The sequence below is a fragment of the Bemisia tabaci genome, chromosome 7 (assembly GCF_918797505.1).
Source record: "Bemisia tabaci chromosome 7, PGI_BMITA_v3".
Classification (NCBI taxonomy): domain Eukaryota; kingdom Metazoa; phylum Arthropoda; class Insecta; order Hemiptera; family Aleyrodidae; genus Bemisia; species Bemisia tabaci.
Window position 1 is genome coordinate 30,997,949 of NC_092799.1, and position 23,510 is coordinate 31,021,458.

A 23,510-nucleotide genomic window follows, 5' to 3' on the forward strand; every position below is an offset into this window, starting at 1 on the left:
AATTTCTATCAGAGTAAAAATTTGGAGTTCTAATGAATTTTTGAATTTTTTTTTGGTCTTATCCTCCCCGCAAAATAGTGTGAACCTAGCACTATTCTACCACCTTGTTACAATTATTGTTACTTGCAATTTAGGCCACGTTTTTTAGTGTGTTTTTTTTTAAAAAATTGTTGGTGCTAGAAAGTATAAGACGTATTCAGATCATAATTTTTAAGGGGTACAAATTATGGATTGTACATTTGAGGGAGTAAACTGACGTTCTAGACGACTCTCGTAGATTACCATTGGTGTCGTTTATTCATCATATTGGATCGAGAGTGTATCACGGAGATCATAATCGAATCGGTCATTTGCAGACAGGCTCAAGCGCCAAAAATTAGAATTCGAGAAAAATGGTAATAACTGTTTTAATTGGCTCCTCTCAAATCTCAGAGCTCTAAAATAATAAAGCGATGAAGTAGTCAGTCACATTTTAATTAATCTGCAGTTTAAAACGGGTCGGTCCATACAGTTTCTACTGTTTTCTTCGTATTTTTATATCCGTCGCTTGAGCCCTTATGTAATTGACCGATTCAAGTGTGAAAAATCCGTAAGAATTTTTCTCCAACACTTGATAAAGATGAGGAAAAAGTATACCAAAGTACGCATAATATGGTTGTTGAAGTAATTTATCAGCTTAGTTTTACAACTTTTAAACGAAGAGAAAAACAAAAAATAACTGGCAGGATCAAACAGTGGTTAAAGGGAAAAAACACAACAAGTTTTTCTACTGTTTTTTCTGTTCCTTTAGTTCTACAATAACATTTTAGGAGTGAAGTTGGTATTCCAACATTAGTTTCAAGAACGGATTATGACAGGAAAAGTATGTACAATCTAAAATGTATTATAACGATTTTGCACATCAAATTCTTTCCTGGAATCTGATTTAAAAACGTTGGAATGGAGCAAAAAGATTCCCAGGGTTATTAAAATATTAACCTCGAAAGATTCTTAAATTTCGTTGATAATTTACTTGATAAACGTTTTGAGCCACACATCATTTAATTATTTCAGCGAAAGGTCACGATTTCCAGGGAGAACAAAATAACCCCCTTAAAGCTTCAGGGGGGGGGCGACCTTGACCCTTGTGATGCACCACCGGCCGGCAGCGGAGATAAGGGTAGGCTGGATAATGGGCCAGCGATCCCTGTGTCAACCCTTATTGGAGCGTGGGCAAATAACAAGGCCCAAACCTCAGCACCACCCTGCCAAACTAAAAACACGCACCTTCGACGGAACGTCCGCGTAGATACGCGGTTCTCGCCAAGAACGGCAGAGCAGTAAACCGCTCGTGCATTGTGCGCGAAAACGGAGGTGTTGAGGAGGGGAAGGGGGCGGGGGCTGTAACGACTGAGGGCCCCAATGCACTTGAGCAGCTGAAATTTCAATATCAAACATTAATTACGCGTTTTACGTTGGTAATTACCTCGGCGTTTCTCTCCCGCTCAGCGTCAGATTCACTGACATTCAATATCGAGGCCTCTAAAAGCGCGCCGCGATGCCTTCTCCAAGGAACATTAATTCTGGGAAGTGTGCACCGGAAGCTATTTATTAAGCGTGTAGTTGCAAGCCTTTGCACGTGTTCGGCACCCCCTAACATTTATAGGCGCCGCGCGTACAGGGTGTCTCCGACGTTCGCCAGCCCACAATTCTGCCGTGCTGAGGAAGAACACCGTATGAACATTTGAGAGTTGCCAAATTTCCCTTGACAAAACATGTATTTTCGACGAAATTCATACACATTTTTCTTTGCAATTTTCAGATATTTTAGATAAAATTGCGCACAAAATTGTCTGAAAATTTTGGAAAAAAATATTCACAATTTTCCCAGTAATTTCGGTTTTTATAGAAGGTAACTTGGCAACGCCTTAAGGTTCATACGGCGTTTTTCCCTAGCACGGCAGAATAAGCAGGTGAATTCCTGTACACTCCCGTGCTATTTGCTCAAGAAAAACGCCTTGAGAATAATGGATCTTTGTCGTTTCTCCTCGCAGGAAATCAAATTTTTTTCGTAGTTCATTGAAATTTTTCCCGCAATTTCTACGAGAGTAAAAGTAAAGTTAGAACGGATGTATTTAAATATTCCTGAGAATTTATTTTTCTTCGAGGAAATATGACGACATTTCAGTACTCGTACGGCTCTCTTTGCAGCACAACGGTCCATTCGTTCTCATTTGATGAGTGAAGATTCGGGCACGATCGGGTGTTACTAAAATCTTCAAACCGTTTTGTAATCCAGGATAATCGAATGGCCGAAGAATAACATTCACATCCGAAAATTAATATCAAAACAGCGAAAATCTAAGGTGAAGTCTTTGGTGTCAAACTTTTTCAAAGTGTATATTTTATTAAAACCCTATGTGATAAAAAAATTATTCCGAGAAGTGTGTCCTTACTGGCCGTAGATCAGTGGCGTGGCGTGCTTTGCGATCCATCGATATTTCTCCATTTGAAGCTGTGGTAAATAATCGATTATTAAGGTGTTCGCTGCGAACACCCTGTTCATCGATAATTTTCCATAGGTTTAAATGACCGATCAATCGATATATCGCAAAGCACGCCACACCACTGCCGTAGATGTGTGCTGTATTTTAAAAGCATGCATGTGTTGGCAGTCAACTTGATTACTTTGCATACCATGAATCTCGGGCTTTTTGGAAGTTAATTTTTTAAGAACAATTAAAATCTTGAATGAAGTGGGAAAATGTCTTCTGTAGTACAACTTTGGCTCCAAAAGTATAAATTTTAATGTGAATAAAGTAATACATATCGGTGTGCGTGGAAGAGATCCGCAATACTGGCATAAAGCCAAGAAATTGACGGCACTCCTATAGATTTACATCACGGAGATTAACACCAGTATACTAAGGAGAAAGCGATTCGTCGGCATAATTGTTTCTCTCAATGCTGCATTTCTTGGACCAACACTAAACGTTCATATGTGTTAGATCTGATCGTCACGTCGTATTCCGTTGAGTGGGTGTTGCAATTGTTGCATGCTGTCGGGTTTCACGGTGATTCGCTCTTACTTCCTAATTGTTCTCGCTGGCTCGATCTCTTGACTAGGACAGTCGGTTTAACGCAAGTCTAATTCTTCACCTGTTCTGATGATTTGTCAACTCATCTCCGGAAGGTTGTCCGGATCCATCTAATAATGTGTTTGAAATATTATTGCTGTACTATATTTTTATGTAATTGAGGAGCATGCTTTATTTTAAAGGAATAACTTGCATAATAATCAGGATTCAGCCGGTGATTTCCTGTAGCCGGGGAAAATTTTCATAATTTCGATCTCGTAAAGTTTTAACTATTGTTGTTCCTAAGATTGTTCAGACTCCTCCTACAAAATATCAAGGGTAATTTAAGAATAATCTAATTATTCAAGTAATCAACGTCATAACTCAATATTTCCCTTGTTCTCCGAGGAAAGATACCTTGAAAACTAGAAAGTCGAAACCGCAAATTTTAAACACAGATTATTCCGACATCCCTCCGCACCTACCTCTCCACGAAAAGGAGCCAACCTACTTTATATTCACTAATTCAATTCTTGGCATCATATTCATGTCTGAAGCGAAAAAAGCCACGGAGGATAAATATTTATGCGATCCCACACCGCGCCTGCAGTGAAAAAGATTTTGGGAAAATGTTTATGATTCAAATTAAATCTTCAGATTAACTCGAAATGACACTCCAAGACAAGAGAGCTCAGAAATTGCCTCGGTAAAGGGCCGGATCCTTCGCGGTGCAGTAGGAGGGGGGAGGGGGAGGGAGAAAAATCGAGTCTCCTCACCCGTAATAACATTAATGCGCCATTTATTTCATTAAAACGCTGCAAAAAACGAGCTCTCGAAAAAACGAGTACTCTCCTCGGCATTTCTTTGTTTGTCTGGCTCTTTTCCTTGTTTCGTTTTCATTGTTTCTGAGCTTGCTCTTGAGCCCCGGCCCTTGTTTCCAGTTCGGCGAGACTAGCGAAAACCTCGACGGCGCACTTTGCGATACATCGATTGATCGGCCAATTCAAACCTATGGTAAAGTATCGATAAACAGGGTGTTCGCTGCGAACACCTCAATAATCGATTATTTACCACAGCTTCAAATGGGGAAATATCGATGTATATCGAAGCACGTGGCAACGGGTCGGCCGCCTTTTCGCTCGTTTCTTTTAGCCTCCAACAAATGAGCATAAACTTTGAAAAAGCATCAAAAGGATTTTCTTCTCCTGTTTTCATTGTCCAAGTGTGCACGTAGACTAATTTCCCGTCGAAACAAGGGGCTAATGAATTATGGGGAACTCGGAGCCGGCTGGAGGCCCGTCGCCCGAGATTAAGAAATCTATTGTTTTCTGCGAGTTTTGTCGGGCGCACGTAACGATGTCAGGCACGCAAGTAGAGAAGATTCCAGGCCTCCGCCTCCGTAGGTCCTTCAGTGCGGGCAGTAAGACTGGAAAATTGCAGAGAGAAAGAAAATGAGGCGTTTGCATCTTGAGGATTGTTTACCCCGTGCCGTGACGTACGTCGGTACCAACATGGCGTCCGTCGTTATTCCGGTCAAATCTGGAACGGATCACCAGCAGCCTAGACGTTGAAATTTTTTGTTTGTTTGGTCGACATAGATGACATATGTTAAAAGGCGGAGCGTGATTGGTCGGCTATGTCTTATCGCTGCTTTGTCGTGCCTTTGTCAGGTGGGATGGACGACATACTGTCGGAAACTTAAGAGGTGCCGTTAGCCTGTCGCGAGTTCAACCCGACGTAGGCACGACAAAGCAGTGAAAAGACTTAGCCGACCAATCACGCTCCGCCTTTTAACCTATGTCATCTATGTCGTCCCGACAAACAACAAATTTCAACAATCAGGCTGCAAGCAAAGTAGGGATTTTAAAACCTGCGCCGTCCGCAGCGCGCATGGCACACGACCCGCCTTTGATTATTACACTTCATCTAGCGTTGAGAGTTCACTAATTATTTCACACGACCAGTGTGTAATTTTAACGGTCAAAAATTTCAAAAAAAAAAAAAATAAATAAATTAAAAAAAAATAAAGAAAAAATTAAACGATACATGAGTTTCTCCGCCAGGGAGTTCTTACCGCAAGAAATCCGTCGCCACCCGTCCTCCAGGAGAGCCACAGCGCGCGACGTGCTGCCAGCGTGTGCGCGCACCGACGCCTACAAACCTAAAAGGCTACTTCACGCATTGCGCAATGCTTGAAGTATCCCCTTAGGTTTGTAGGCGTCAGTGTCACGCATTGCGCAATGCTTGAAGTATCCCCTTAGGTTTGTAGGCGTCAGTGTGCGTTTCGAGCTGGCAGCTCGCCTAGCCGCAGCGTGCCTTAAACTTACCCACCATTTATAGGTCAGGGTGTTAAAATGTAGGCAATTTGACTTCAAATTTGATATTTTTTTTTTTTCTGCTGGAAGGAGGAAAGGTGCAAAATATATCCCTATAGGATCCTCACCTCCCAGCTCACACGGGAGCTGGGTATGTGGGACTAGATCAAATTTGAAATTAGCGACTCAAAAAACATCAGTTTCGAAACTTTCGTGATCTTCCAGTCATTATCCGACTTATTTCTTCCCATTCTTGACTTTTGGACCACAGTGCGCTGCGAGTAGGCGGCGGCTCATGAAATTCTCCCTAGTGCTCAACCGCTCAATTGTAACATTACACTTTTATTTATTTAGATCACCAATTATCTCTTCTCAAAACCGCACTTGCGCAATAAACATGTTTCTTTAAATCTTCCTCCACAATTTCCTCGAGAAGAAAAAACGATCAAAAAATAAAGCAAAGACAGAATCCGACACTATCAAGCACAGCAATGCTGCTTATTTTCTAATGTCACGATTGTGCTATCCTCAGCGAATTTTATTTATTCTTCCAAAAAGAAACGGGCACCCAGTTATATTAATATAACCGGGTGCGTTGCTGCAATTGCAGCAGATCTCATTGGGGATTGTGGTGTCTGCGCGCAGATTTTGGAAACCACCTTGGTTGATGCATAACCTAAAAAAAAAAGAAAAAAAAGCGAATTTTTTCGAGTCCGTCTGCTCGGAACTAAAACGCCATGACCGGATGGTTTCATGATGGCAACAAGGGACGGAAAACAATTACCTTACAGATTATGGAGCAAAGAAGCACGCTCTCGTATATTTCCATTGGTTTCTTGGAAACAGCGAGCTCCCATTTAAGTTCGGTGGTCTCATCTCTGTTTCGGGTAGGTTTGGCAATGAAGCGTTTAAAACCCAAGTCATCGCCATGCTTCTTCCCCGGCGCACAGAAACTTTCTGTCGTGAGCTAATCGTAGCTCACGCGAAGGTTACTCATGCCAGGTTTCTTCGACTCCTTAAACTAGACATCACAGTATAATTGGATGTCTCATTGCAAGCGATGTCACTCTTCAAGTAATAGATTTTGTTCGGGTGCAGTGATTTAAATGCATTATGCGATATGATCAGTGAATTATTATTGGCTTGAAGAATTAAGCAACGTTCTATGACTAAAACCATCAATTTCGAAACAAAGCCTATGCTTAGCCTCGGGTCATTCGAATTGCGCTCATCATTTTCTCGTAGTTTCAAGCAAGATTGATTTAATCTTTATGGACCACTAGACAAGGGACGAAACTTCAGCATTCTGATACATGTTTCTTAGCCATAATTTTACGCTAAACACGCTGTGCGCAACGAAAATCACCGAAATTAACTCCTTCAGAAGATATTTAATGATTCTTGATGCGTGAATTCAAACCACCCGCTCAAGAAAACTCAAAGCTGTACGCGATTCATCGCTCATGCTCAACGTTACCATGACAGTCTCTGCGAGTTAAAAATCTGGCAACCTCAATTTTGACGCTTTGGTTCAGCTATAGCAAATTGCTTATAGTTTGAACAACACATGGTGGGAAATTAATATTGCTTGATTGAGAAGCTTACTGAAACCGTAGTGCGCGATTTGACTCACGTAGAGCTTTGAGTCTCTTGTGAGCGGGCAGTTCAAATTCCTCGTAACCAATGTGAAATAAAGACGTTGATATCTTCGTTAGGAGTTAGTTTCAGTAATATTCGTTGGGCTTATCGTGTTTTACGTGAAATTCTGGTTAAGAAACATGTATCAGATTGCTTAAATTCGTACCTTGTCTAGTGGTCCAATCCGAAACAAAGCCTATGCTTAGCCTCGGGTCATTCGTACTGCGCTCATCATTTCAAGCAAGATTGATTTCATCTATATTACCCCGCCAACATGCCTAACTAGATCCGCCTCATCGACTCGCCTCCAAGAGACCGTGTAACGGGGATTGAATTATCTCGTTTTTTACGGGAATAAGGATAGTCTATATATATATATATATATTTATATATATTTTTTTTTTTTGCATATACTGCTTCCTTCCGTAGGACGTTAGTTGGGAGGAAAACTGCGCTCATCATTTTCTTGTAGTTTTAAGCAAGATTGATTTCATCCCCGCCAACATGCCTAACTAGATCCACCTCATCGACTTCTCTCCAAGAGGCCAAATTATCTCGTTTTTTACGGGAATAAGGATAGTCTACATTTATATTTATATTTTCTCTTTTCTTGCATATACTGCTTTCTTCCGTAGGACGGTAGTTGGGAGGATCACCCGGAGGTTCCGAGAGAGATCGACGCGCGAATCAAGCGCACGATCAGTGAATTATTATTGGCTTGAAGAATTAAGCAACGGTCTATGACTAAAATCATGAATTAGCCTCGGTTCATTCGAACTACGCTCATCATTTTCTTGTAGTTTCAAGCACGATTGATTTAACCTTTATTACCCCGCCAACATGCCTAACTAGATCCGCCTCATCGACTTCCCTCCAAGAGGCCGTGTAACGGGAATTAAATTACCTCGTTTTTTACGGGAATAAGGATAGTCTGCATATATATTTATATTTTTTCTTCTTTTGCATATACTGCTTTCTTCCGTAGGACGGTAGTTGGGAGGATTACCCGGATCCCGGAGGTTCCGAGAGAGATCGACGCGGGAATCAAGCGCACGTTCGGTCCGTATCAGCGGCTGTCATCGCCTAATCCTCATTAACTATCTCCCCTGCACAGGGCTCGAATCCACGGCCGTGCCGGCTCCGGCCAGAAATTGCACTCCATCCCTTCCAAGTCCTGAGAGCCCCGTCTCGCCCCCTCCCTCCCCCCCCCGTCCGTGCCCTTGTCCCACTCACTTATTTATCCGTCTCCGGCTTCTTCGTCTTCCGTGCGGTCGCGGTCGAGTGCCAGCCTCACTTAACGTAACTCCTCGATTCCGTAGTCCGTTGCCGGCTCTCTGCTTTCCCGTACGAGAAACAACTCATCAGAATGGATCACTAGACAAGATACGAACTTAAGTATTCTGATTCATGTTTCTTAACCAGAATTTCACGTAGAATAAGATTCGCGCAACAAAGTTACTGAAACCAACTCCTAACGGAGATATTAAAATTTTTATTTCACATTGGTTACGAGGAATTTGAACTGCCCGCTCACAAGAAACTCAAAGCTCTACGTAAGTCAAATCGCGCACTTTAACGATTTCAGCAAGCTTCTCAATCGAGCAATGTTCATTGCCCACCATGTGTTTTTCAAACTATAAGCAATTGGCCATAGCTGAGCCAAAGCGTCAAGATTGAGGTTGCCAGATTTGTATATCGTAGAGACTGTCATGATAAACGTTTAGCGCGCGATTTGAATCACATAGAGCATTGAGCTTTCATGAGCAAGTGCTTTGAATTAACGCATCAAGAATCATTAAATACCTTCGTATAGAGTTGATTTCGGTAATTTTCGTTGTGCGTATCGTATTTTACGTGAAATTTTGGTTAAGAAACATGTATCAGAATGCTGAAATTCGTACCTTGTCTAGTGGTCCATTACCATATTCCTACCGTGATGGCGAAGTGAGAAGAACAGTAGGGGTCAAATTTTCGAAATCGAGTTTCCTTCAAAATCTGTCTGATCTCTTTTAGATGAGATCTCTGAAATAGCTCAAACAGCAAAATTCATCCTAATGGACCACTAGACAAGGCACGAATTTCAGCATTCTGAGACATGTTTCTTAACGAAAATTTCACGTAGAATACGACGCGCACAACGGAAATTGCCGAAATTAACTCCTTCCAAAGATATTTAATGATTCTTGATGCGTGAACTCAAACCACCCGCTCATGAAAATTCAATGCTCTACGAGATTCACGTCGCGTGCTAAACGTTATTATGACACTCTCTGCGATATTAAAATCTGGCAACCTCAATCTTGACGCTTTGGCTCAGGTGTGGCAAATTGCTTATAGTTTGAACAACACATGGTGGGAAATGAACATTACTCGATTGAGAAGATTGCTGAAACCGTTGTAGTGCGCGATTTGATTCACGTAGATTGAGTTTCTTGTCAGCGGGCAGTTCAAATTCCTCGTAACCAGTGTGAAATGAAAACGTAAATATCTTTTTTAGGAGTTGATTTTGGTAATTTTCGTTGCGCAAATCGTGCCTTACGTGAAATTCTGGTTAAGAAACATGTATCAGAATGCTTAAATTCGTATCTTGTCTTCCAATGTGTGTGTGTTTTTTTTTTTTTTCCAGTGAACATGACGTAGTATAGGTTCCCAAACCGTGTTTTACTGCGTCAAACGAGAAATCCGCAACATCGCAAATCGATGCAATTGTTTTGTAGCATTTACCAGCGACATAACCGGCAGAAAGAAGTGATTCCAGGGGTTAGATGGTAGAATTGCAAAAGAAGGAAGTACCACCAAGGCCGGGATCCTAGTGGAGGGTCTTTATTTGTCCTTAGGAAGGATTGATAGAAGGAAGGAAAGGTAATTTAGAAGACGGCACGGCGAGGGTGGTCGGTGGGGGGGGGGGGCAGAAGGTGGAAACAAAACATAAAATACATTACGTGCGACCTGCCGCGATGGCAGTTAGCGGGGTTCGGGACGAGGGACACACAGCACACAGCTGCGGCTGTAAAATGCAGACTGCACAGTCAACGACTCACCGTAGTGCCGACAACGCTCCGGAGTCACCATCAGCAACGATAACGATGTTGTAATGAGATGCGATTAGGCATGTCGTTTGGGTTTCGGTCATCGGTGAGCCATCGTTGTCGAATCAAACGTTAAAGCCATATTTGCACGCTGAAAAGGGGAGTTATCGCGTGCGTTGAAAGCGCCTCACGCGCAATCAGCTATTGATGATGATTGAGAACGCTACACCGAGAAAAAAAAACAGAATTATTCTCCCGTTACAACGATAGTGATGTCACACGGGATTTCAGGGTAGTAGAATCGTGGATTTTGATTCTTGTAACGATGAGCACGGTGATATGAGCGTGTTGACCGTAATATTACTGTGGGCACAGACATACTATTATGAGCATGGTTATGCTACTGTGCTCATCAATAATATTACCAAAATCCACGGTTCCACTACCGTGGAATCCCGTGTGACATTATTACCGTAGTAACCATCGAATAACCGTGTTTTTTTTTCTCCGTGAACGGTTTGAAGTTTGTCTTATGCTAACCGAATGAAAGAGTTTTTGAATGAAATTTTACTGATACCAGAAAATAAATAGCCGAGCTTTGCAGCTTCGAGGTCGAGGATTGCGGCAATCCCGGTTTGATTTTATCTCAAGAGGTCAATCTAATAATCAAGAATCGAGGTGTTGCAATCGTCGATATTAAAACAGCAAACAACAGGCGTATACGCTTGAAGTACTCTGTTTTTAATATATTATGAAAGGATTCAAGATGCTCTGTTGTATTGAATTTACTTCTTAATGGGGGAAGTGCCTGTTTCCTATCAGTCACTTTTCCTCTCTTTTTCCAACAGTGGTCCTCGTTATGTATGACATGTATTTGGAGGCAGATGGATTGTTTCCGCACTTGCATTGGAAACCTCGCATTTTTTTAGCTCTTTCATTATCATTTGCAAAATTGGCGGAAGACAAATTTCATTAAAATTATCACATACTCATTCGATTATAAATGTTTGCCTGAAACTGCATTTTTTTATTTTTATTTTTATTTTTATTTTTATTTTAGCAGAAATACACAATTTTTCATGAAAATGTGGATTAAAAAACTTATACTGTACGCAATTATGATGTGATTCAACGACTACTGAGTTTAATTTTTACCTTGAAATCTCAACAGTAACTCCGTTTTTTCACGAAGAGGATCAATCCGATCTTTAGCGCACGAACTTCTTCACGACGAGAATAAATTACCTCCGGTTATGCCATGCGAGGGCACAACAACATGTTAAATCGCCGCAGTTACACAATGGCAGCTATTACGAACTAATTCAAAACGTCGGACTTATCTTCCGAAGAGTTTCAAGAGTGGACAGAAGTTAACGTTGCCTCAAGGTATCCGACTAAAAGCTGTGGAGAACATGGAGTAGAGTTCCTATTTAGGGAGAGTTTTATCATTTCTGAGCTGGTTGGTTTCTCGATGTCAGGTCTTTCACATAGCTCTTCCGGTCAAGGTAAATATACCCGAGCCAGAAAAGTTTGTACTTTCCAGATAATACGAGGTTTTGCAAATAAATAACCGGACGTTTGTCCTAGAACGTGTATTATGAAAAAACACATACTTTTTGACTTGAATATCTTCACAGAGGTGTCCTTTTGAGAGCAACGGCCTTGTGCCAATGTTTTTCCCAGCTCGAAAAACATGCTTGATGGTCCTGTGAAGTCAGCGAGTTGTCAGAGTGAACAGTTTAGGAGGGTGATTTCCTGAATTTCTTTTATGGGAAATAATAATGAATCATGAAAAAAATCCAGTCAAGCTTCAATGAAATGCATTCATTCACTTCCCTTACAACTGTCTATAGAATCCCAGAATCTATAGCGATAACGGATTCCAAGAGAGACACCTCTTTGGCGGCATAGAGCGAAGCATTGCGAGTTCACGCCTCGCGTCATAGCGCCTTCAATTTTGCAGATGCCACGCAGACATCCATCAAGTACGAATAGTTGCATCTCTGCGCCGTCGCGTCATAAACGCTCCTCTTTTCCTTTGCTCAACACCTTCAGATCTGTGGCAGCGTAGAACGAAGCATTGCGAGTTCACGCCTCGCGCCATGGCGCCTTCAATTTTGCAGATGCCACACGGACATCCATTGAGTACGAATAGTTGTATCTCTGCGCCGTCGCGTCACTATCGCGCCTCCTTTCTTTTGCTCTATTTCCATGTTGTGTCGTTGGAAATGTCCATACAGACGAATCATCTTCTTGAACATGACGCTTTTGACTTCGTCTTCTGTTAACATCGAATGCCGTTCGAATGAAGAGAAATACTTTTTTTTTGGTCCTCCTGAAAAGCAAACCCTTTCGCGATGCATGGTTTTTGAGCACTGGAAAAAAAATTCACTCGAATCTAGAGTCCAGACTCTCGAGAACAATGACAAGAAAAAATACTCTTGATTCAATCGGATATTTGATTGAATCAAAAAGAAATCCGCTTAAATTAAGAGGCTTGGTTCTCGATCTAAGCAAAAATTCGATTGAATCGAGAGTATTTTTTCTTGTCCATGTTTTCAAGAGCAGTCTGGACTCTAGCTCCGAGTGACTTTTTCCCCCCAGTGATTCAAGCAATCAGCATGATTTAGTCGTATTATCAGTTTGTAGCTGAGCCGAGATCTCTCGTTTCTCTCCGCAATTTATCCCCGAGTGATTGCCCTTGGAGTGAAAGCAAATGAATATTCAACCACGGAAGCCGCCGGAAAGCGTCTCGGCGAGCGGGAATCACGATAAGAAAATAAATTGTATGCACCCCAAGAAATATCAACCGAAAAATCTCGGCGAGGAAACAGAGATAAACCCCGAACAAATCCGACGGTAATACCTTAACTTATTGAAGGTAAAAAAGTTGCGCGTGTTACTGTCAAACTGTCAACTTAATTTGGAGTTCTCCAACTCGGCGGCAGACCCTTTATGCGCCACTTCTTTCCCCGGTCTTGGCCGGGAGTAATATCTCACTTCAGATCTTCCGGGTTCGGAAGCTCAACTTTCCCCTCGGCATTGAAAGTTGCAGCCGGAGCCGAGGTCGCTTAGCCGAAAGTGTTACTCCAAGTTCGTAGGCGGTGTTGCGGTGGGGGGGGGGGGGAGCAGGGGCGAGGGATAGGGTAATTTACCGCACGCTACCGCCAGATTGAATGGATAAATTTCCCTCTCCCAACCCGGCTGCTTTTGTTTGTCAAACATGATTCCTTGATTTCATTAGAGCTCGCAATTTTGCGGTCGTAGGCGAAACTCAAAAGCCCTATGCACCCGATCAGCCTAAGATTTCGTCTGGTGTTTGGTGATCAACGCTCCGAATTGGATGAATTCCACCAGTCTTCTCACCCTTTATCTACACTGGGAAAAAAAACACAATGGATCCAGAGTCCAGACTCTTGAAAACATTGACAAGAAAAAATACTCTTGACTCAATCGGATTTTTGCTTGAAGTTCAGCATGTTACAGAACTGCGGTATTAAGTTTTCGTCTGTCAGTTCGTCAACCTCCATTGGCTCATCCGAACAGTTTAACGTAAGAGCTAAAGCATAGTGGATATATTTTTGTACACTTGGTTTACATTCTTTCCGTTGTGAAACACTTGAAATCGGGTGCACATACAAACGCGTGTATTTAGCTCAACAGGACAACATAATATATTATTACTAACAAGGTGGAGAAATGGTGCTGGGTCCACACCATTTCGCGGGGAAACAAAGCCAAGAGATTCCAAAAATTAAAATTAGAGTCAAAATAATTTTTGAACTCTAATGCGCACCAGTACGAAACTGAGGGGGGAGAGTGTTCAGCTCAGGCAGTTTGCATTGGAATATTAAGTTGGAGCCATAGCCACAGTTCGGGCCACTTCTTAGTGTTTAATTTTTTCATTTATATTATTACGTAAAACTCAGGATCCGCCAATTTGAAATTGCATGCGTAAGTACGCAGCTCACTGGAAACAGGGTGCGACGGAAGTGGAGCTGTAATAGTGTCAAGGACATCTACGGAGTGATTCTGTGTCACAAGAATGTTTTCAGATGTTAAGACATTTATTTTCGTGCGCCCGCGTACATTCACAGGTACATCTGAAATGCCGCTCAAAGGAGAGCTTTTAGGATACTATTTTAGATGCAGATTTTGAGAAAGTTCCGTTGTGATTATTGTTCTTTGAGCACCGGAGTCCAGAATTCTGCTGACCATAATACTGCGATTCGAATGACCTGAAATTCGAGCCGTAACCATGGCTAGGAGCACAGTAGTACGAGCAGGCATCTACCCGTGTTTTAGTATATAAACATTCTGTTGTGAAGCAGTTTTGTAATTTTCGATTTCAATGTATAAACATTTTTTAAAATTTTCTAATTTTAAGGGCCTTTAAAAAAATTTCATAGATACCTTTTACGAAAAGGTAGTAAATAAAGAAATGAATATATACATAAATAAATAAATATCAAGCGTAAGTATGAGAAAACTTTAAACATTGTTTTGCTTGCCTCTACAACCTCACGTATATAATCCTTTAGGGGTAAATTAAACCATAATTTCTATACTATTACATTCTATTTTTTCAAGCTTAATTTCGTCCCTAACCGTTGAAATCGATCAATTTCATCCGACTCGAGTCATTGCTCGCCAACACCAGTTGACATCCTCGTTCGCTTTCCGTACCAGAATCTCTACAGTCATCATTAGACCCGTCATCAAATATTGGCGACTATTGTGTTACTCATATGTTGGTCTTTGCAGAAGCTTCGTACAAACTTTCCAACGATTTTCTATCCAGCTTGCGTGGCAACATTGTAGAAACTGAAATTACTTTTATAGACCTTAACTAGTGCATTCTCTGGGAACGCGAGAGAGAATAAATTGAAATTTGCTAACAATTTACGGAAACATAAACAACATACATAATCTCGTCAGTGGGCGCTTGGCGGCTCCCTGCTTGGCCACGCTCCTGTCGACCCGGTTCACGTTCATGACCAAGCCCATCCGTTCATATCAATGCTCTTTAGACACGATAAATTCATAAAAATGTATCAAATTTTACTCTGATAAATTACGAATCGGATAAAATTGGAAATTGATTTGTATTTTTTAGAGAATCTTATATTCATGGGACGCGGAAATTTCAAGGGCTGATTTATGTACAAGTTTATTCGGGTGAAAGTTTGCTACACCCAATCGTTCACACGGTGTCCAAGTTGCTCAATGCTCTGCAAGCTGATTGTTGAAATTGATAGACAAGAAATTGATAGACAAATAAGACGTAGGCAGTATGGAGCGATATTGGTTGTAGTATATAGGTGCTTATAGACTATGCACTGGAAAAAAAAAGAATCTTAAATTTGCCGCCAAGAAGTATTTCTTCTTAAATCAAGAATTTTGCTGGTTAATATAAGCTACTTTTTTGCTTAACCCAAGCATTATTTTTCTTGAATCAAGAAAAAGTGAGCTTAAAGCAAGATAAAGAAAATTCTTGGCGGCAAATTCAAGAATTATCATGCTTGATCCAAGCTGCTTTTTTTTTCAGTGTGGGGGCAAATGATGGACTAACTATAGAGTCTCTCGTAGATTGCTGTTAGTTAGTCTATTACCTACCTTCTTTGTCCATTGCAACTAACCGCCTCCACCAATAGGATCCCTCCATATCCCTTTTTCTCCTTTGTCTATAGCTTTGTTTACCAATTTCAACAATCAGCTTGCAGTTCTTTCTCTTTTTAACTTGGTCTTTTCCATTTCTTTAAATATTTCCCCTGTATAACCTCTATCAATAATCAGAGTTAATGTACACGAATTTAATCCAATTCAAAGTTTCGATATTCTGCTGTACAATCCCTTGCAATCCATTTCATTTCGATTTCGATTCCTCGATGTTTTTCTTGGTCGTATAGATACATTGAAAATGATCACTAATTGAGCCGAACGTTGTGGAGAGTGAAAATTTTGTCCGATTGACAACTTTTCGGTGAACATGACATCCTGCAGGGATACTTCACATTGGGCCCAATCAATTGCGAGGCAAACTCCATGGTGGCTCAAGAATTTTCAGAGGAGACTCCAATCGACTTATTTTTCTTGCGTCGTCCTGAGTATGTAGAAAACTTTCTTCCAGTGCCTTTCTCGTTATTATTTACAGTCTGAAGCAAAAGTATAAGATGGATTATGTCGCCCCTCTGAGCGCCCCGTATCATTAAGAAGTTGAGTTGAGGAACGGTATTGTCGGATTTTAATAAGAGTTGTTATTGCTCCAGACTCTACACGGAAAAAACGAGCTTAGGGTTGGGACCTACATGTTAGTGCTGGGCACTAACGAGGGTTAGATCAAATGGAGCCAGCAAGTCAGAGGAGTGCTGGGCACTAAACAGCTCGAGGCTGGGTCACTAAGGAAGAAGTAGTGCCAAGCCCTAAAGTGACTTTGGAGCGAGCGTAAAATATGAAACGCCTCCGCCTGGGATCGAACTCGGGTTGCGCCGGTGGAAGACCAGCGCGTTACCACTAGGCTATCGTGACTCCGACGTCTCATGGGTGAATTTACACCTGTTAAGCGCAACTACGTCTCGCAGCATCTGATTAGCACTACTCATGTTCAGTGCCCACCTGAACTGCCTTCCGGTGTTGAGCTGTACAGCGCTTAGACGCCAGCCCTCAACTACTCCCCACTAAACGGCCAGTAGTGCTCGAACACTAGTCTTGTTTTATTTTCCGTTTGTGTATGTCGTATGGAGATTGCCCTTTGCCATGTTCATGTCGCAAATATTTCGATCCTCAACGTAGTACAGTTCGACGGTTTTCGCTTTTGCACATTTTGCAAAATGCATACACTGAAAAAATTGAGTTAGCGTCAGATGACTAAAAGTGGTTTCTATACACTAACTCAAATTGTGTGATTTGGACACACATGATTTTTGGTTTCTGTACACTAACCACTATTAGTGCTGGAAACTAATTCCGCTACTCTAATTCGCATTCGGTAGGGTTGGGTCAACCTAACCTCAAAACTGAGAGAGGAGAAAACGGCTTAGCGAATGATAACTGGACAATACTTTCAGGAAAAGAAGATTTCTTAAAAGATGAGAGGTAAAAATCAACTGACCGGTTCCAAATGAACGACAGAGGAAAGGAATATCCCATAGGTATGTGCAAGTAGACAGAATTATCCTTTAGAGAGACACACACTCACACATGAAACGGTAGCGAATGTTCACACTGAATAAACATATCTCGTCCGAACACTTGAGATATTCTTTTGAAATTACGGGAGAACACGAACTATAGAAGTAAGCAGTAAGTTCACAGATTTTCGTAAAATATAAACTGAACGCGGAACGCTTTAATCGCAATTTAATACAGAAGATTGACGACTCCAACGAATATCATGCTTGTTTACGTTTTGAATCGAACAGACGATTTCTAACCTTAACAGGTTTATTTATGTTGCTTTCGAACGTTTTCAAGAAAGAGAGGACACTATAAATCATACCGGGAGTATTTACATTGTCAAACGAGCCCGAAATTTCACATTTTAATTGATTTTCACGAGCTGACGCGATTGAGGCTGTTGTACCGACGCCACTTTTTCGAAACTAAATAAATGTAACGGACAATGTGGCAGTTAGTGTTGAGGGCGAATTAGTTTGACCCGAAGGTGAATTTGTCTTACCACAGCGCTAATTTTACAGCTAGTGCTGTTTTCCAATTCTGGTTCGCGCTCTAGTAAAGTCAAGTCAGCGTATGAAGCGAATTGATTGGTGCTTCAGTACAATAAATTAGTTCTGAAGCCTAATTTTGATTCTACTTGGCGAGAACTTACCAAATTAGTTCTCAACGCTAACTACTTTTTTTTCAGTGTATGTTTAAAGCAGGATTGAGTTAAACTGTGGGAGAATTTGACTGTACAGTAAATTATCATCACACATCTTAAGCCATCTTTTTACTTGCTTTACTTTTTTCATAATCTATAATCTATCATCATCATTAATATAAACTTCGAAGGATTCAGACTTTCAGCGATTCCACCTTTTTCTATTTCACTCGAGAGGTTGCCAGATTGTGCGATAAATGTGAATATTTTACATGGATTTGAATTAAGAAAAGCGCTAAAAAAGCAACTTATCTCGCAACAATAGAGTCCGGGAGGGACGAGAGGCTGCCTTCCTGGGAAAACCCATGATTTAGCCGGAAATGTCATTAAAACAATTGATTCCGTTTGGAGCATCAATTGTATACTAGGGGAAAGCTATTTTAAAATAATAATTGTAAATGGACACAGATGGTACAGAAAGGAAGAAAGGAGAAGGAAAGGAAATGAAATGAGGATATGATTACTAATATGCAATCAGAGAGAATAAAACAAAAACATCGGAGAAATTTATATGCTATGAAAGTATAAGAAGAAAACACGAGTGGGGTCATTGCAATTCGGAACTCGAACTATATACTATACTTATTATTCGGCTTTTCTTCTCCAAAGCGTTGTGCTGTTTTGATAGTCCAGCAACGGTGTAGTCTTCAGGAATATCCTGGCAGGGGCAAGAAAGATGAATACATGGTAGGCACGATTTTAATTTACAAGTACACAGAGAAGAGCAGGTGAGGCACAGTTGACAAATTTTGGGGTGAGGGGTAGGATTGAAGTTATGCTGGTAAATGGGTGGGGCAATTGAAAATATTTCGGGAGGAACTAAATGGAGTTGGGCTTTAGGGATGGTGAAGATGCGGGGTTTGGGGGGATGGATTTGGGTGCCTGCATTGTGATGTAGGCCTTGTGATCGCTGAACTTGCCTTCTTGATTTGATCTTGAAGATTGCTATTTTCATCGCTCAAAGTTGGGATGCTCATGATTGACTTCAAAATGTGTGACGGGATGAGAAGAAAGGTTGACTTTGGTTGATCGTTAGCGCAGTCGGAGCGTAGTTCAAACGTCGGGAGTGCCCACTGTAGGTGCTGTTGAGCAGTTTTTAGACCCCTGCGCCACCGATAATCTTCTTAAGAGGTATAAAGATGAACTTTTGCTACTTCAGCAAGTCAAATCGCGGAAGGAGATCCATGGATTGTCTTTTTCCGCCACCCGATGGAATGACGTCCCAGTCAAATGCGTTTTTGAAGAAATGATCGATCCCCATCATCGATTCATCTCCACACATCTATTCATGTGCAAATGATGGTACGCTCCGGCAATAAGGTTCTATGACGAAATCATTTTTGCCTTCAGAGTCTCAAAAATGTATACATCTTAGAGATCAAACGTCCAATCACTGAGAAAAATGGTTCGCGGAGCGAGCCGAATGTCACTCGCGTAGCGAGTGATCGGGGGTCCAGGGGGCGTAGCCCCTTGGCTGGCCGTTGGGGACGCGCAAAGCGCGTCCAGAACGGCTAGTACTGATCTGATTTTGATTCAATATACATTTATTTCAATTTCCCTCCAGCTCTGATGAAATGAGGCTGAATGAAAACAGTTTTCGACTCTTCTATAAAACTTAAAATCAGGAATAGAGGTTACCATAGGAATAGGAGGAGGAACTATAATATGGCACGACTACCACAGTATGGTTCACAGACCGATAATCATTAGTTCATGTACAACTATTAATGGTGTTCTATATGAACAGTGGATTTATTATCCATAGCTTTTTCTAAGTACACGTTGACGATGACTGAAGGTTCTAAAGTAATGACACGGATCATGAAATAAATATGAGAATAAGTTCGCCATGACGTGTTCATCCTCGTCGTGGTTCAGAGAGACGGAAAGGAGTTGATGACTTGGGAATTACTCTTCCTAAAAAACGTCGGAGGATAAGTAATGAATACGTAAGTTAATTTCCGCGACGCACGTATAACATAAGATATTTCTATGAGGAGGCCGTCGTTTAAATCATCTGTTGAGGCAAAAATGTGTCTGCGCATAGCGGGGAAAAGGCATAACTTATATTTTATGCGCCATAAAAATTCGTTCGAGTGTACTTACTCCACTTTTATTGGCCAAGGGTGAAATGGTTTTCATCTCCAAGCCACCGGAGCTAAAAAGGAGCTTACTCAATGGGTTAAAAAACTCGAGTCACTGCAAATGCTCAAGGTTTACGGAAAACGTGTGAAACATTTATCATTTTAGGATGCATTTATATCCGACGGACCGGAAGGGACCAACAATCATAAACTTTTCGCAATATACCGGTAATTAATTGTCAAACTGAAATATCTGACGCGGCAAAGAAGTACGTTGCGAAATAAAGAAAGCGTTTTTTAATAATGATTGAGACTTGATTCATTTTATCCTCGTTAAGGTTTATTTTGAAGCAAAGGGATATAAGAAATGCTTTTGAGCAATCCTTATTGCATACATGCAGCATCCTCATGCTGCAACATATAAAAAACTCGTTACGTGGCAGTCCAAAAATTCCTTTCCTTTCATCCCCCCCCCCCCCCCCCCAAGCCACGCTCGGTATACAGTGAAGTACCAACTATCCAGTGCAAAGTGACGAAGCCGCGCTGGATAACGAGAAAGATGGTTAGTTGAGACCCACAAAAAAATACCGACAAAATGCCATTTCATGTTCTGTATGTTACCAGAAAGCACACCCGTGGTCAATTCTCTACCGTGTATTGAAAAATATATTACAAAAAACCACTCGTGTTATCAGTTTTTTGCCGAAGACACCACACTGTATCATTTCTAAGTTTCTGAAAATGCCTCGTTTCAATGGCGGAGAAGAAGCTGCGTTGGATAATCGGTGATTTATGGCATTAGCTTTCGTATACCGGAGGGAAATTCGGTACACAAAACTGGAAAGATGTTCATTCTTATCCGACAGCGGTGCCTTGGCATATTGCCGAGTAAAGAGTTGGCAGAAGATATTGAAAGGTGAAGTTGTAGAATGCGAAATAATGAATGAATGAGTGAATGAATGAACGGACGAACAAACGGGCCGAGCCGATGTCGCCGCCGTAAGCGCTTTGAGATGAGCGTCGCCCTTTGACACTTGTCTCGAGGGCGAGGGGGCACGACAAAGGGCGGTCCGCGGGGGGCGACAAAGGGCGGCCTGCGGGGGGCGCCCGCTCCCGGCTCAAGATGCGCCCAGCTGTCAGCCGTAAAATCATTTATCCTGGATTTGCATGAATATTTACCCAGATAATTTCCTGCCCTACCTTTCACGACATCATTGTAACTGCAGCTCCCTACGATGTGTTTCTCTATTCAGGTCCCGCGCTCCGCTCCAGATCTCATTTTTCTCCTCGCAGTCTCCTTTGACAGCCGCAGTTGCTTGCTCAGTCGGAATCCGCCGTTCGTTTTGTGACCGGTTTAGAGAAGTTAGATTTTAAGTAGGTCTGCAAAGTAATCGCGACATAATCTGCGGATGTGATTGAAGCCCTCGTGTATTCGTCGAGTGTGTGAAAAGTTTCATAAAATCGTGAACATTGTAAAAATAACGTATCAAGATGCAATTTTTGTAACGAGGTGGAAAACTGGTGCCGGGTCCAGCCATTCCCTCACGGAAAAAAATGCGATATTTTCTCTGTAAAAAAATCACGCCTTTATTACGTTGAATTTATTTTTTAAAATTGGTAAGGGAGTGCTTTAGTCTCCTGACAACAGAATTGCGATCTCAAAATTAGAGAAAAATGACGAGTAGCTGATAAAATGGAACCAATTGATGCGATCTATCGCATGCCGCTCTGACACAAAACACGGCGTCCATCGAATCACCTTCCGATTCTGAAATGACCGAAGTCTCAGCTTCCAATCCCGGTTTCATCCATAAAAAAACGGTTCTCCACGCAGTCCTATTTCCGACACCCCCCCCCCCCCCATTTTCTAACTCCTGTTTTGAGGCAAGTCACGACGTGCGCTTTCAATTTTCGCGATATATGATCTGGCGCTTGTCGTTGTGACTCAATACGCGTATTTTTCTTTGCATTTTCTTTTTTTCTTTTTTTATCGAAGTACGGTAAATGGAATGATGCCCTCAAACTTGTCCGAAAGTTTGAAAGTTGTTCGTTGAGGAGGTTGAAAATCAGCTGGAGTTGAATATGAAGTTCGTGGCGCTCTGCATAAGCAAATACCTTCTTATTATGGACATAACCGTATATGCACTACTTCGTACTCCCTCACCCCTAAATAGGACATTGAACAAGCAAAACTGCGTTTTCGATTTTAACATCGTAATCAACCATGATATGTTCAACTTTCGTATCGATTACTCATAATGACCGGTTAAAGTTTTCGAGTAAATTCTCCGTGTTTGAGAAGTAGAAACTTAGACCGAACCGATTAGTAATTCTAACATCCACTTTTCTTATCGATTACTCATAATGACCGATTAAATTTTTCGAGTAAATTATCTGTGTGTAAGAAGTAGAAAGGTAGACCCAACCGATTAGAAACTCTAACATCCAACTTTCGTATCGATTACTCATGTTGACCGATTAAATCTTTCGAGTAAAGTTTCTCCGCGGGGGGAGTAGAAACTTAGACGCAACCGATTGGAACCTACACTGGAAAAAAAACACATTGGATCTAGAGTCCAGACTCTTAAAAACATCGACAAGAAAAAATACTCTTGATTCAATCGGATTTTTGCTTATATCAAGAACCAAGCCTCTTAATTTGAGCGGATTTCCTTTTGACCGACGCTTAAATCTGATTGAATCAAGAGTATTTTTTCTTGTCAATGTTTTCAAAAGTCTGGACTCTAGATCCAATGTGTTTTTTTTTTCCAGTGTATAACATCCACCTTTCGCATCGATTCCTCATGACGATCGATTAAATTTTCTGAGGAAAATTCCTGTGCGAGAAAGTAGAGACTTAGAACATACTCCTTCGATTAACGCCTCCCATTCAGTGTTAGATGGCCTGGTGACCCATCAGCACTGACGTCAAATGGCAGAAGAATATCCCGATTCCCTGATAAAAACGATAGTATCGTAAGATGGAGAATAATTTAAACTTGACGTCGCTGGTTGCGGGTCGCGCTTCGAGGGGTATTAATAGCAATAAATAACGGACACCTATTCGTATCAGAGAGTTTCATTAATCAGTTTAGCAGACGCTTGTTTGCCGGATGGGTCAGAAACTCAGAAGCGTCGGAGGCTCAAAGTTGGAGTTACCTTCAATCGTCGGTTTTGATCTTGTTTCGTTCTTTTTTTTCGGAGATAAACTCTTACACAATATTCAACATGCACTCATTCATAATAATATTTGTGTTCTTGCGTTACTTCTCAAGTAGCAGAGGTTACAACAACTTGCAACAAAATCGTTTGATTCTTGCAACGAATAGATTGATGTGCAGATTGCACAGTCTCTTACCCGAAGGAGCTATCATTGTTGGAACTAGTTGCAATTAAGTTGAAGCATGTTTCAACTTCAAAGTATTGCCGGTTGTCCATCTTTAGATTTTAAACAACTTTGGTTCAGCAATTTTGCAATCTCAGCAGGTTTCAACTTTGTCTTTCGATCA

At 41.4% G+C, this 23,510-nt stretch overlaps 1 protein-coding gene across 3 annotated transcripts in view; it reads right to left on the reverse strand.

The window, feature by feature from the left end:
• 5-HT2B (5-hydroxytryptamine receptor 2B) overlaps nt 1–23,510 on the reverse strand; it is a 362,394-nt gene that overhangs the window by 257,893 nt on the left and 80,991 nt on the right. The window lies entirely within an intron of this gene.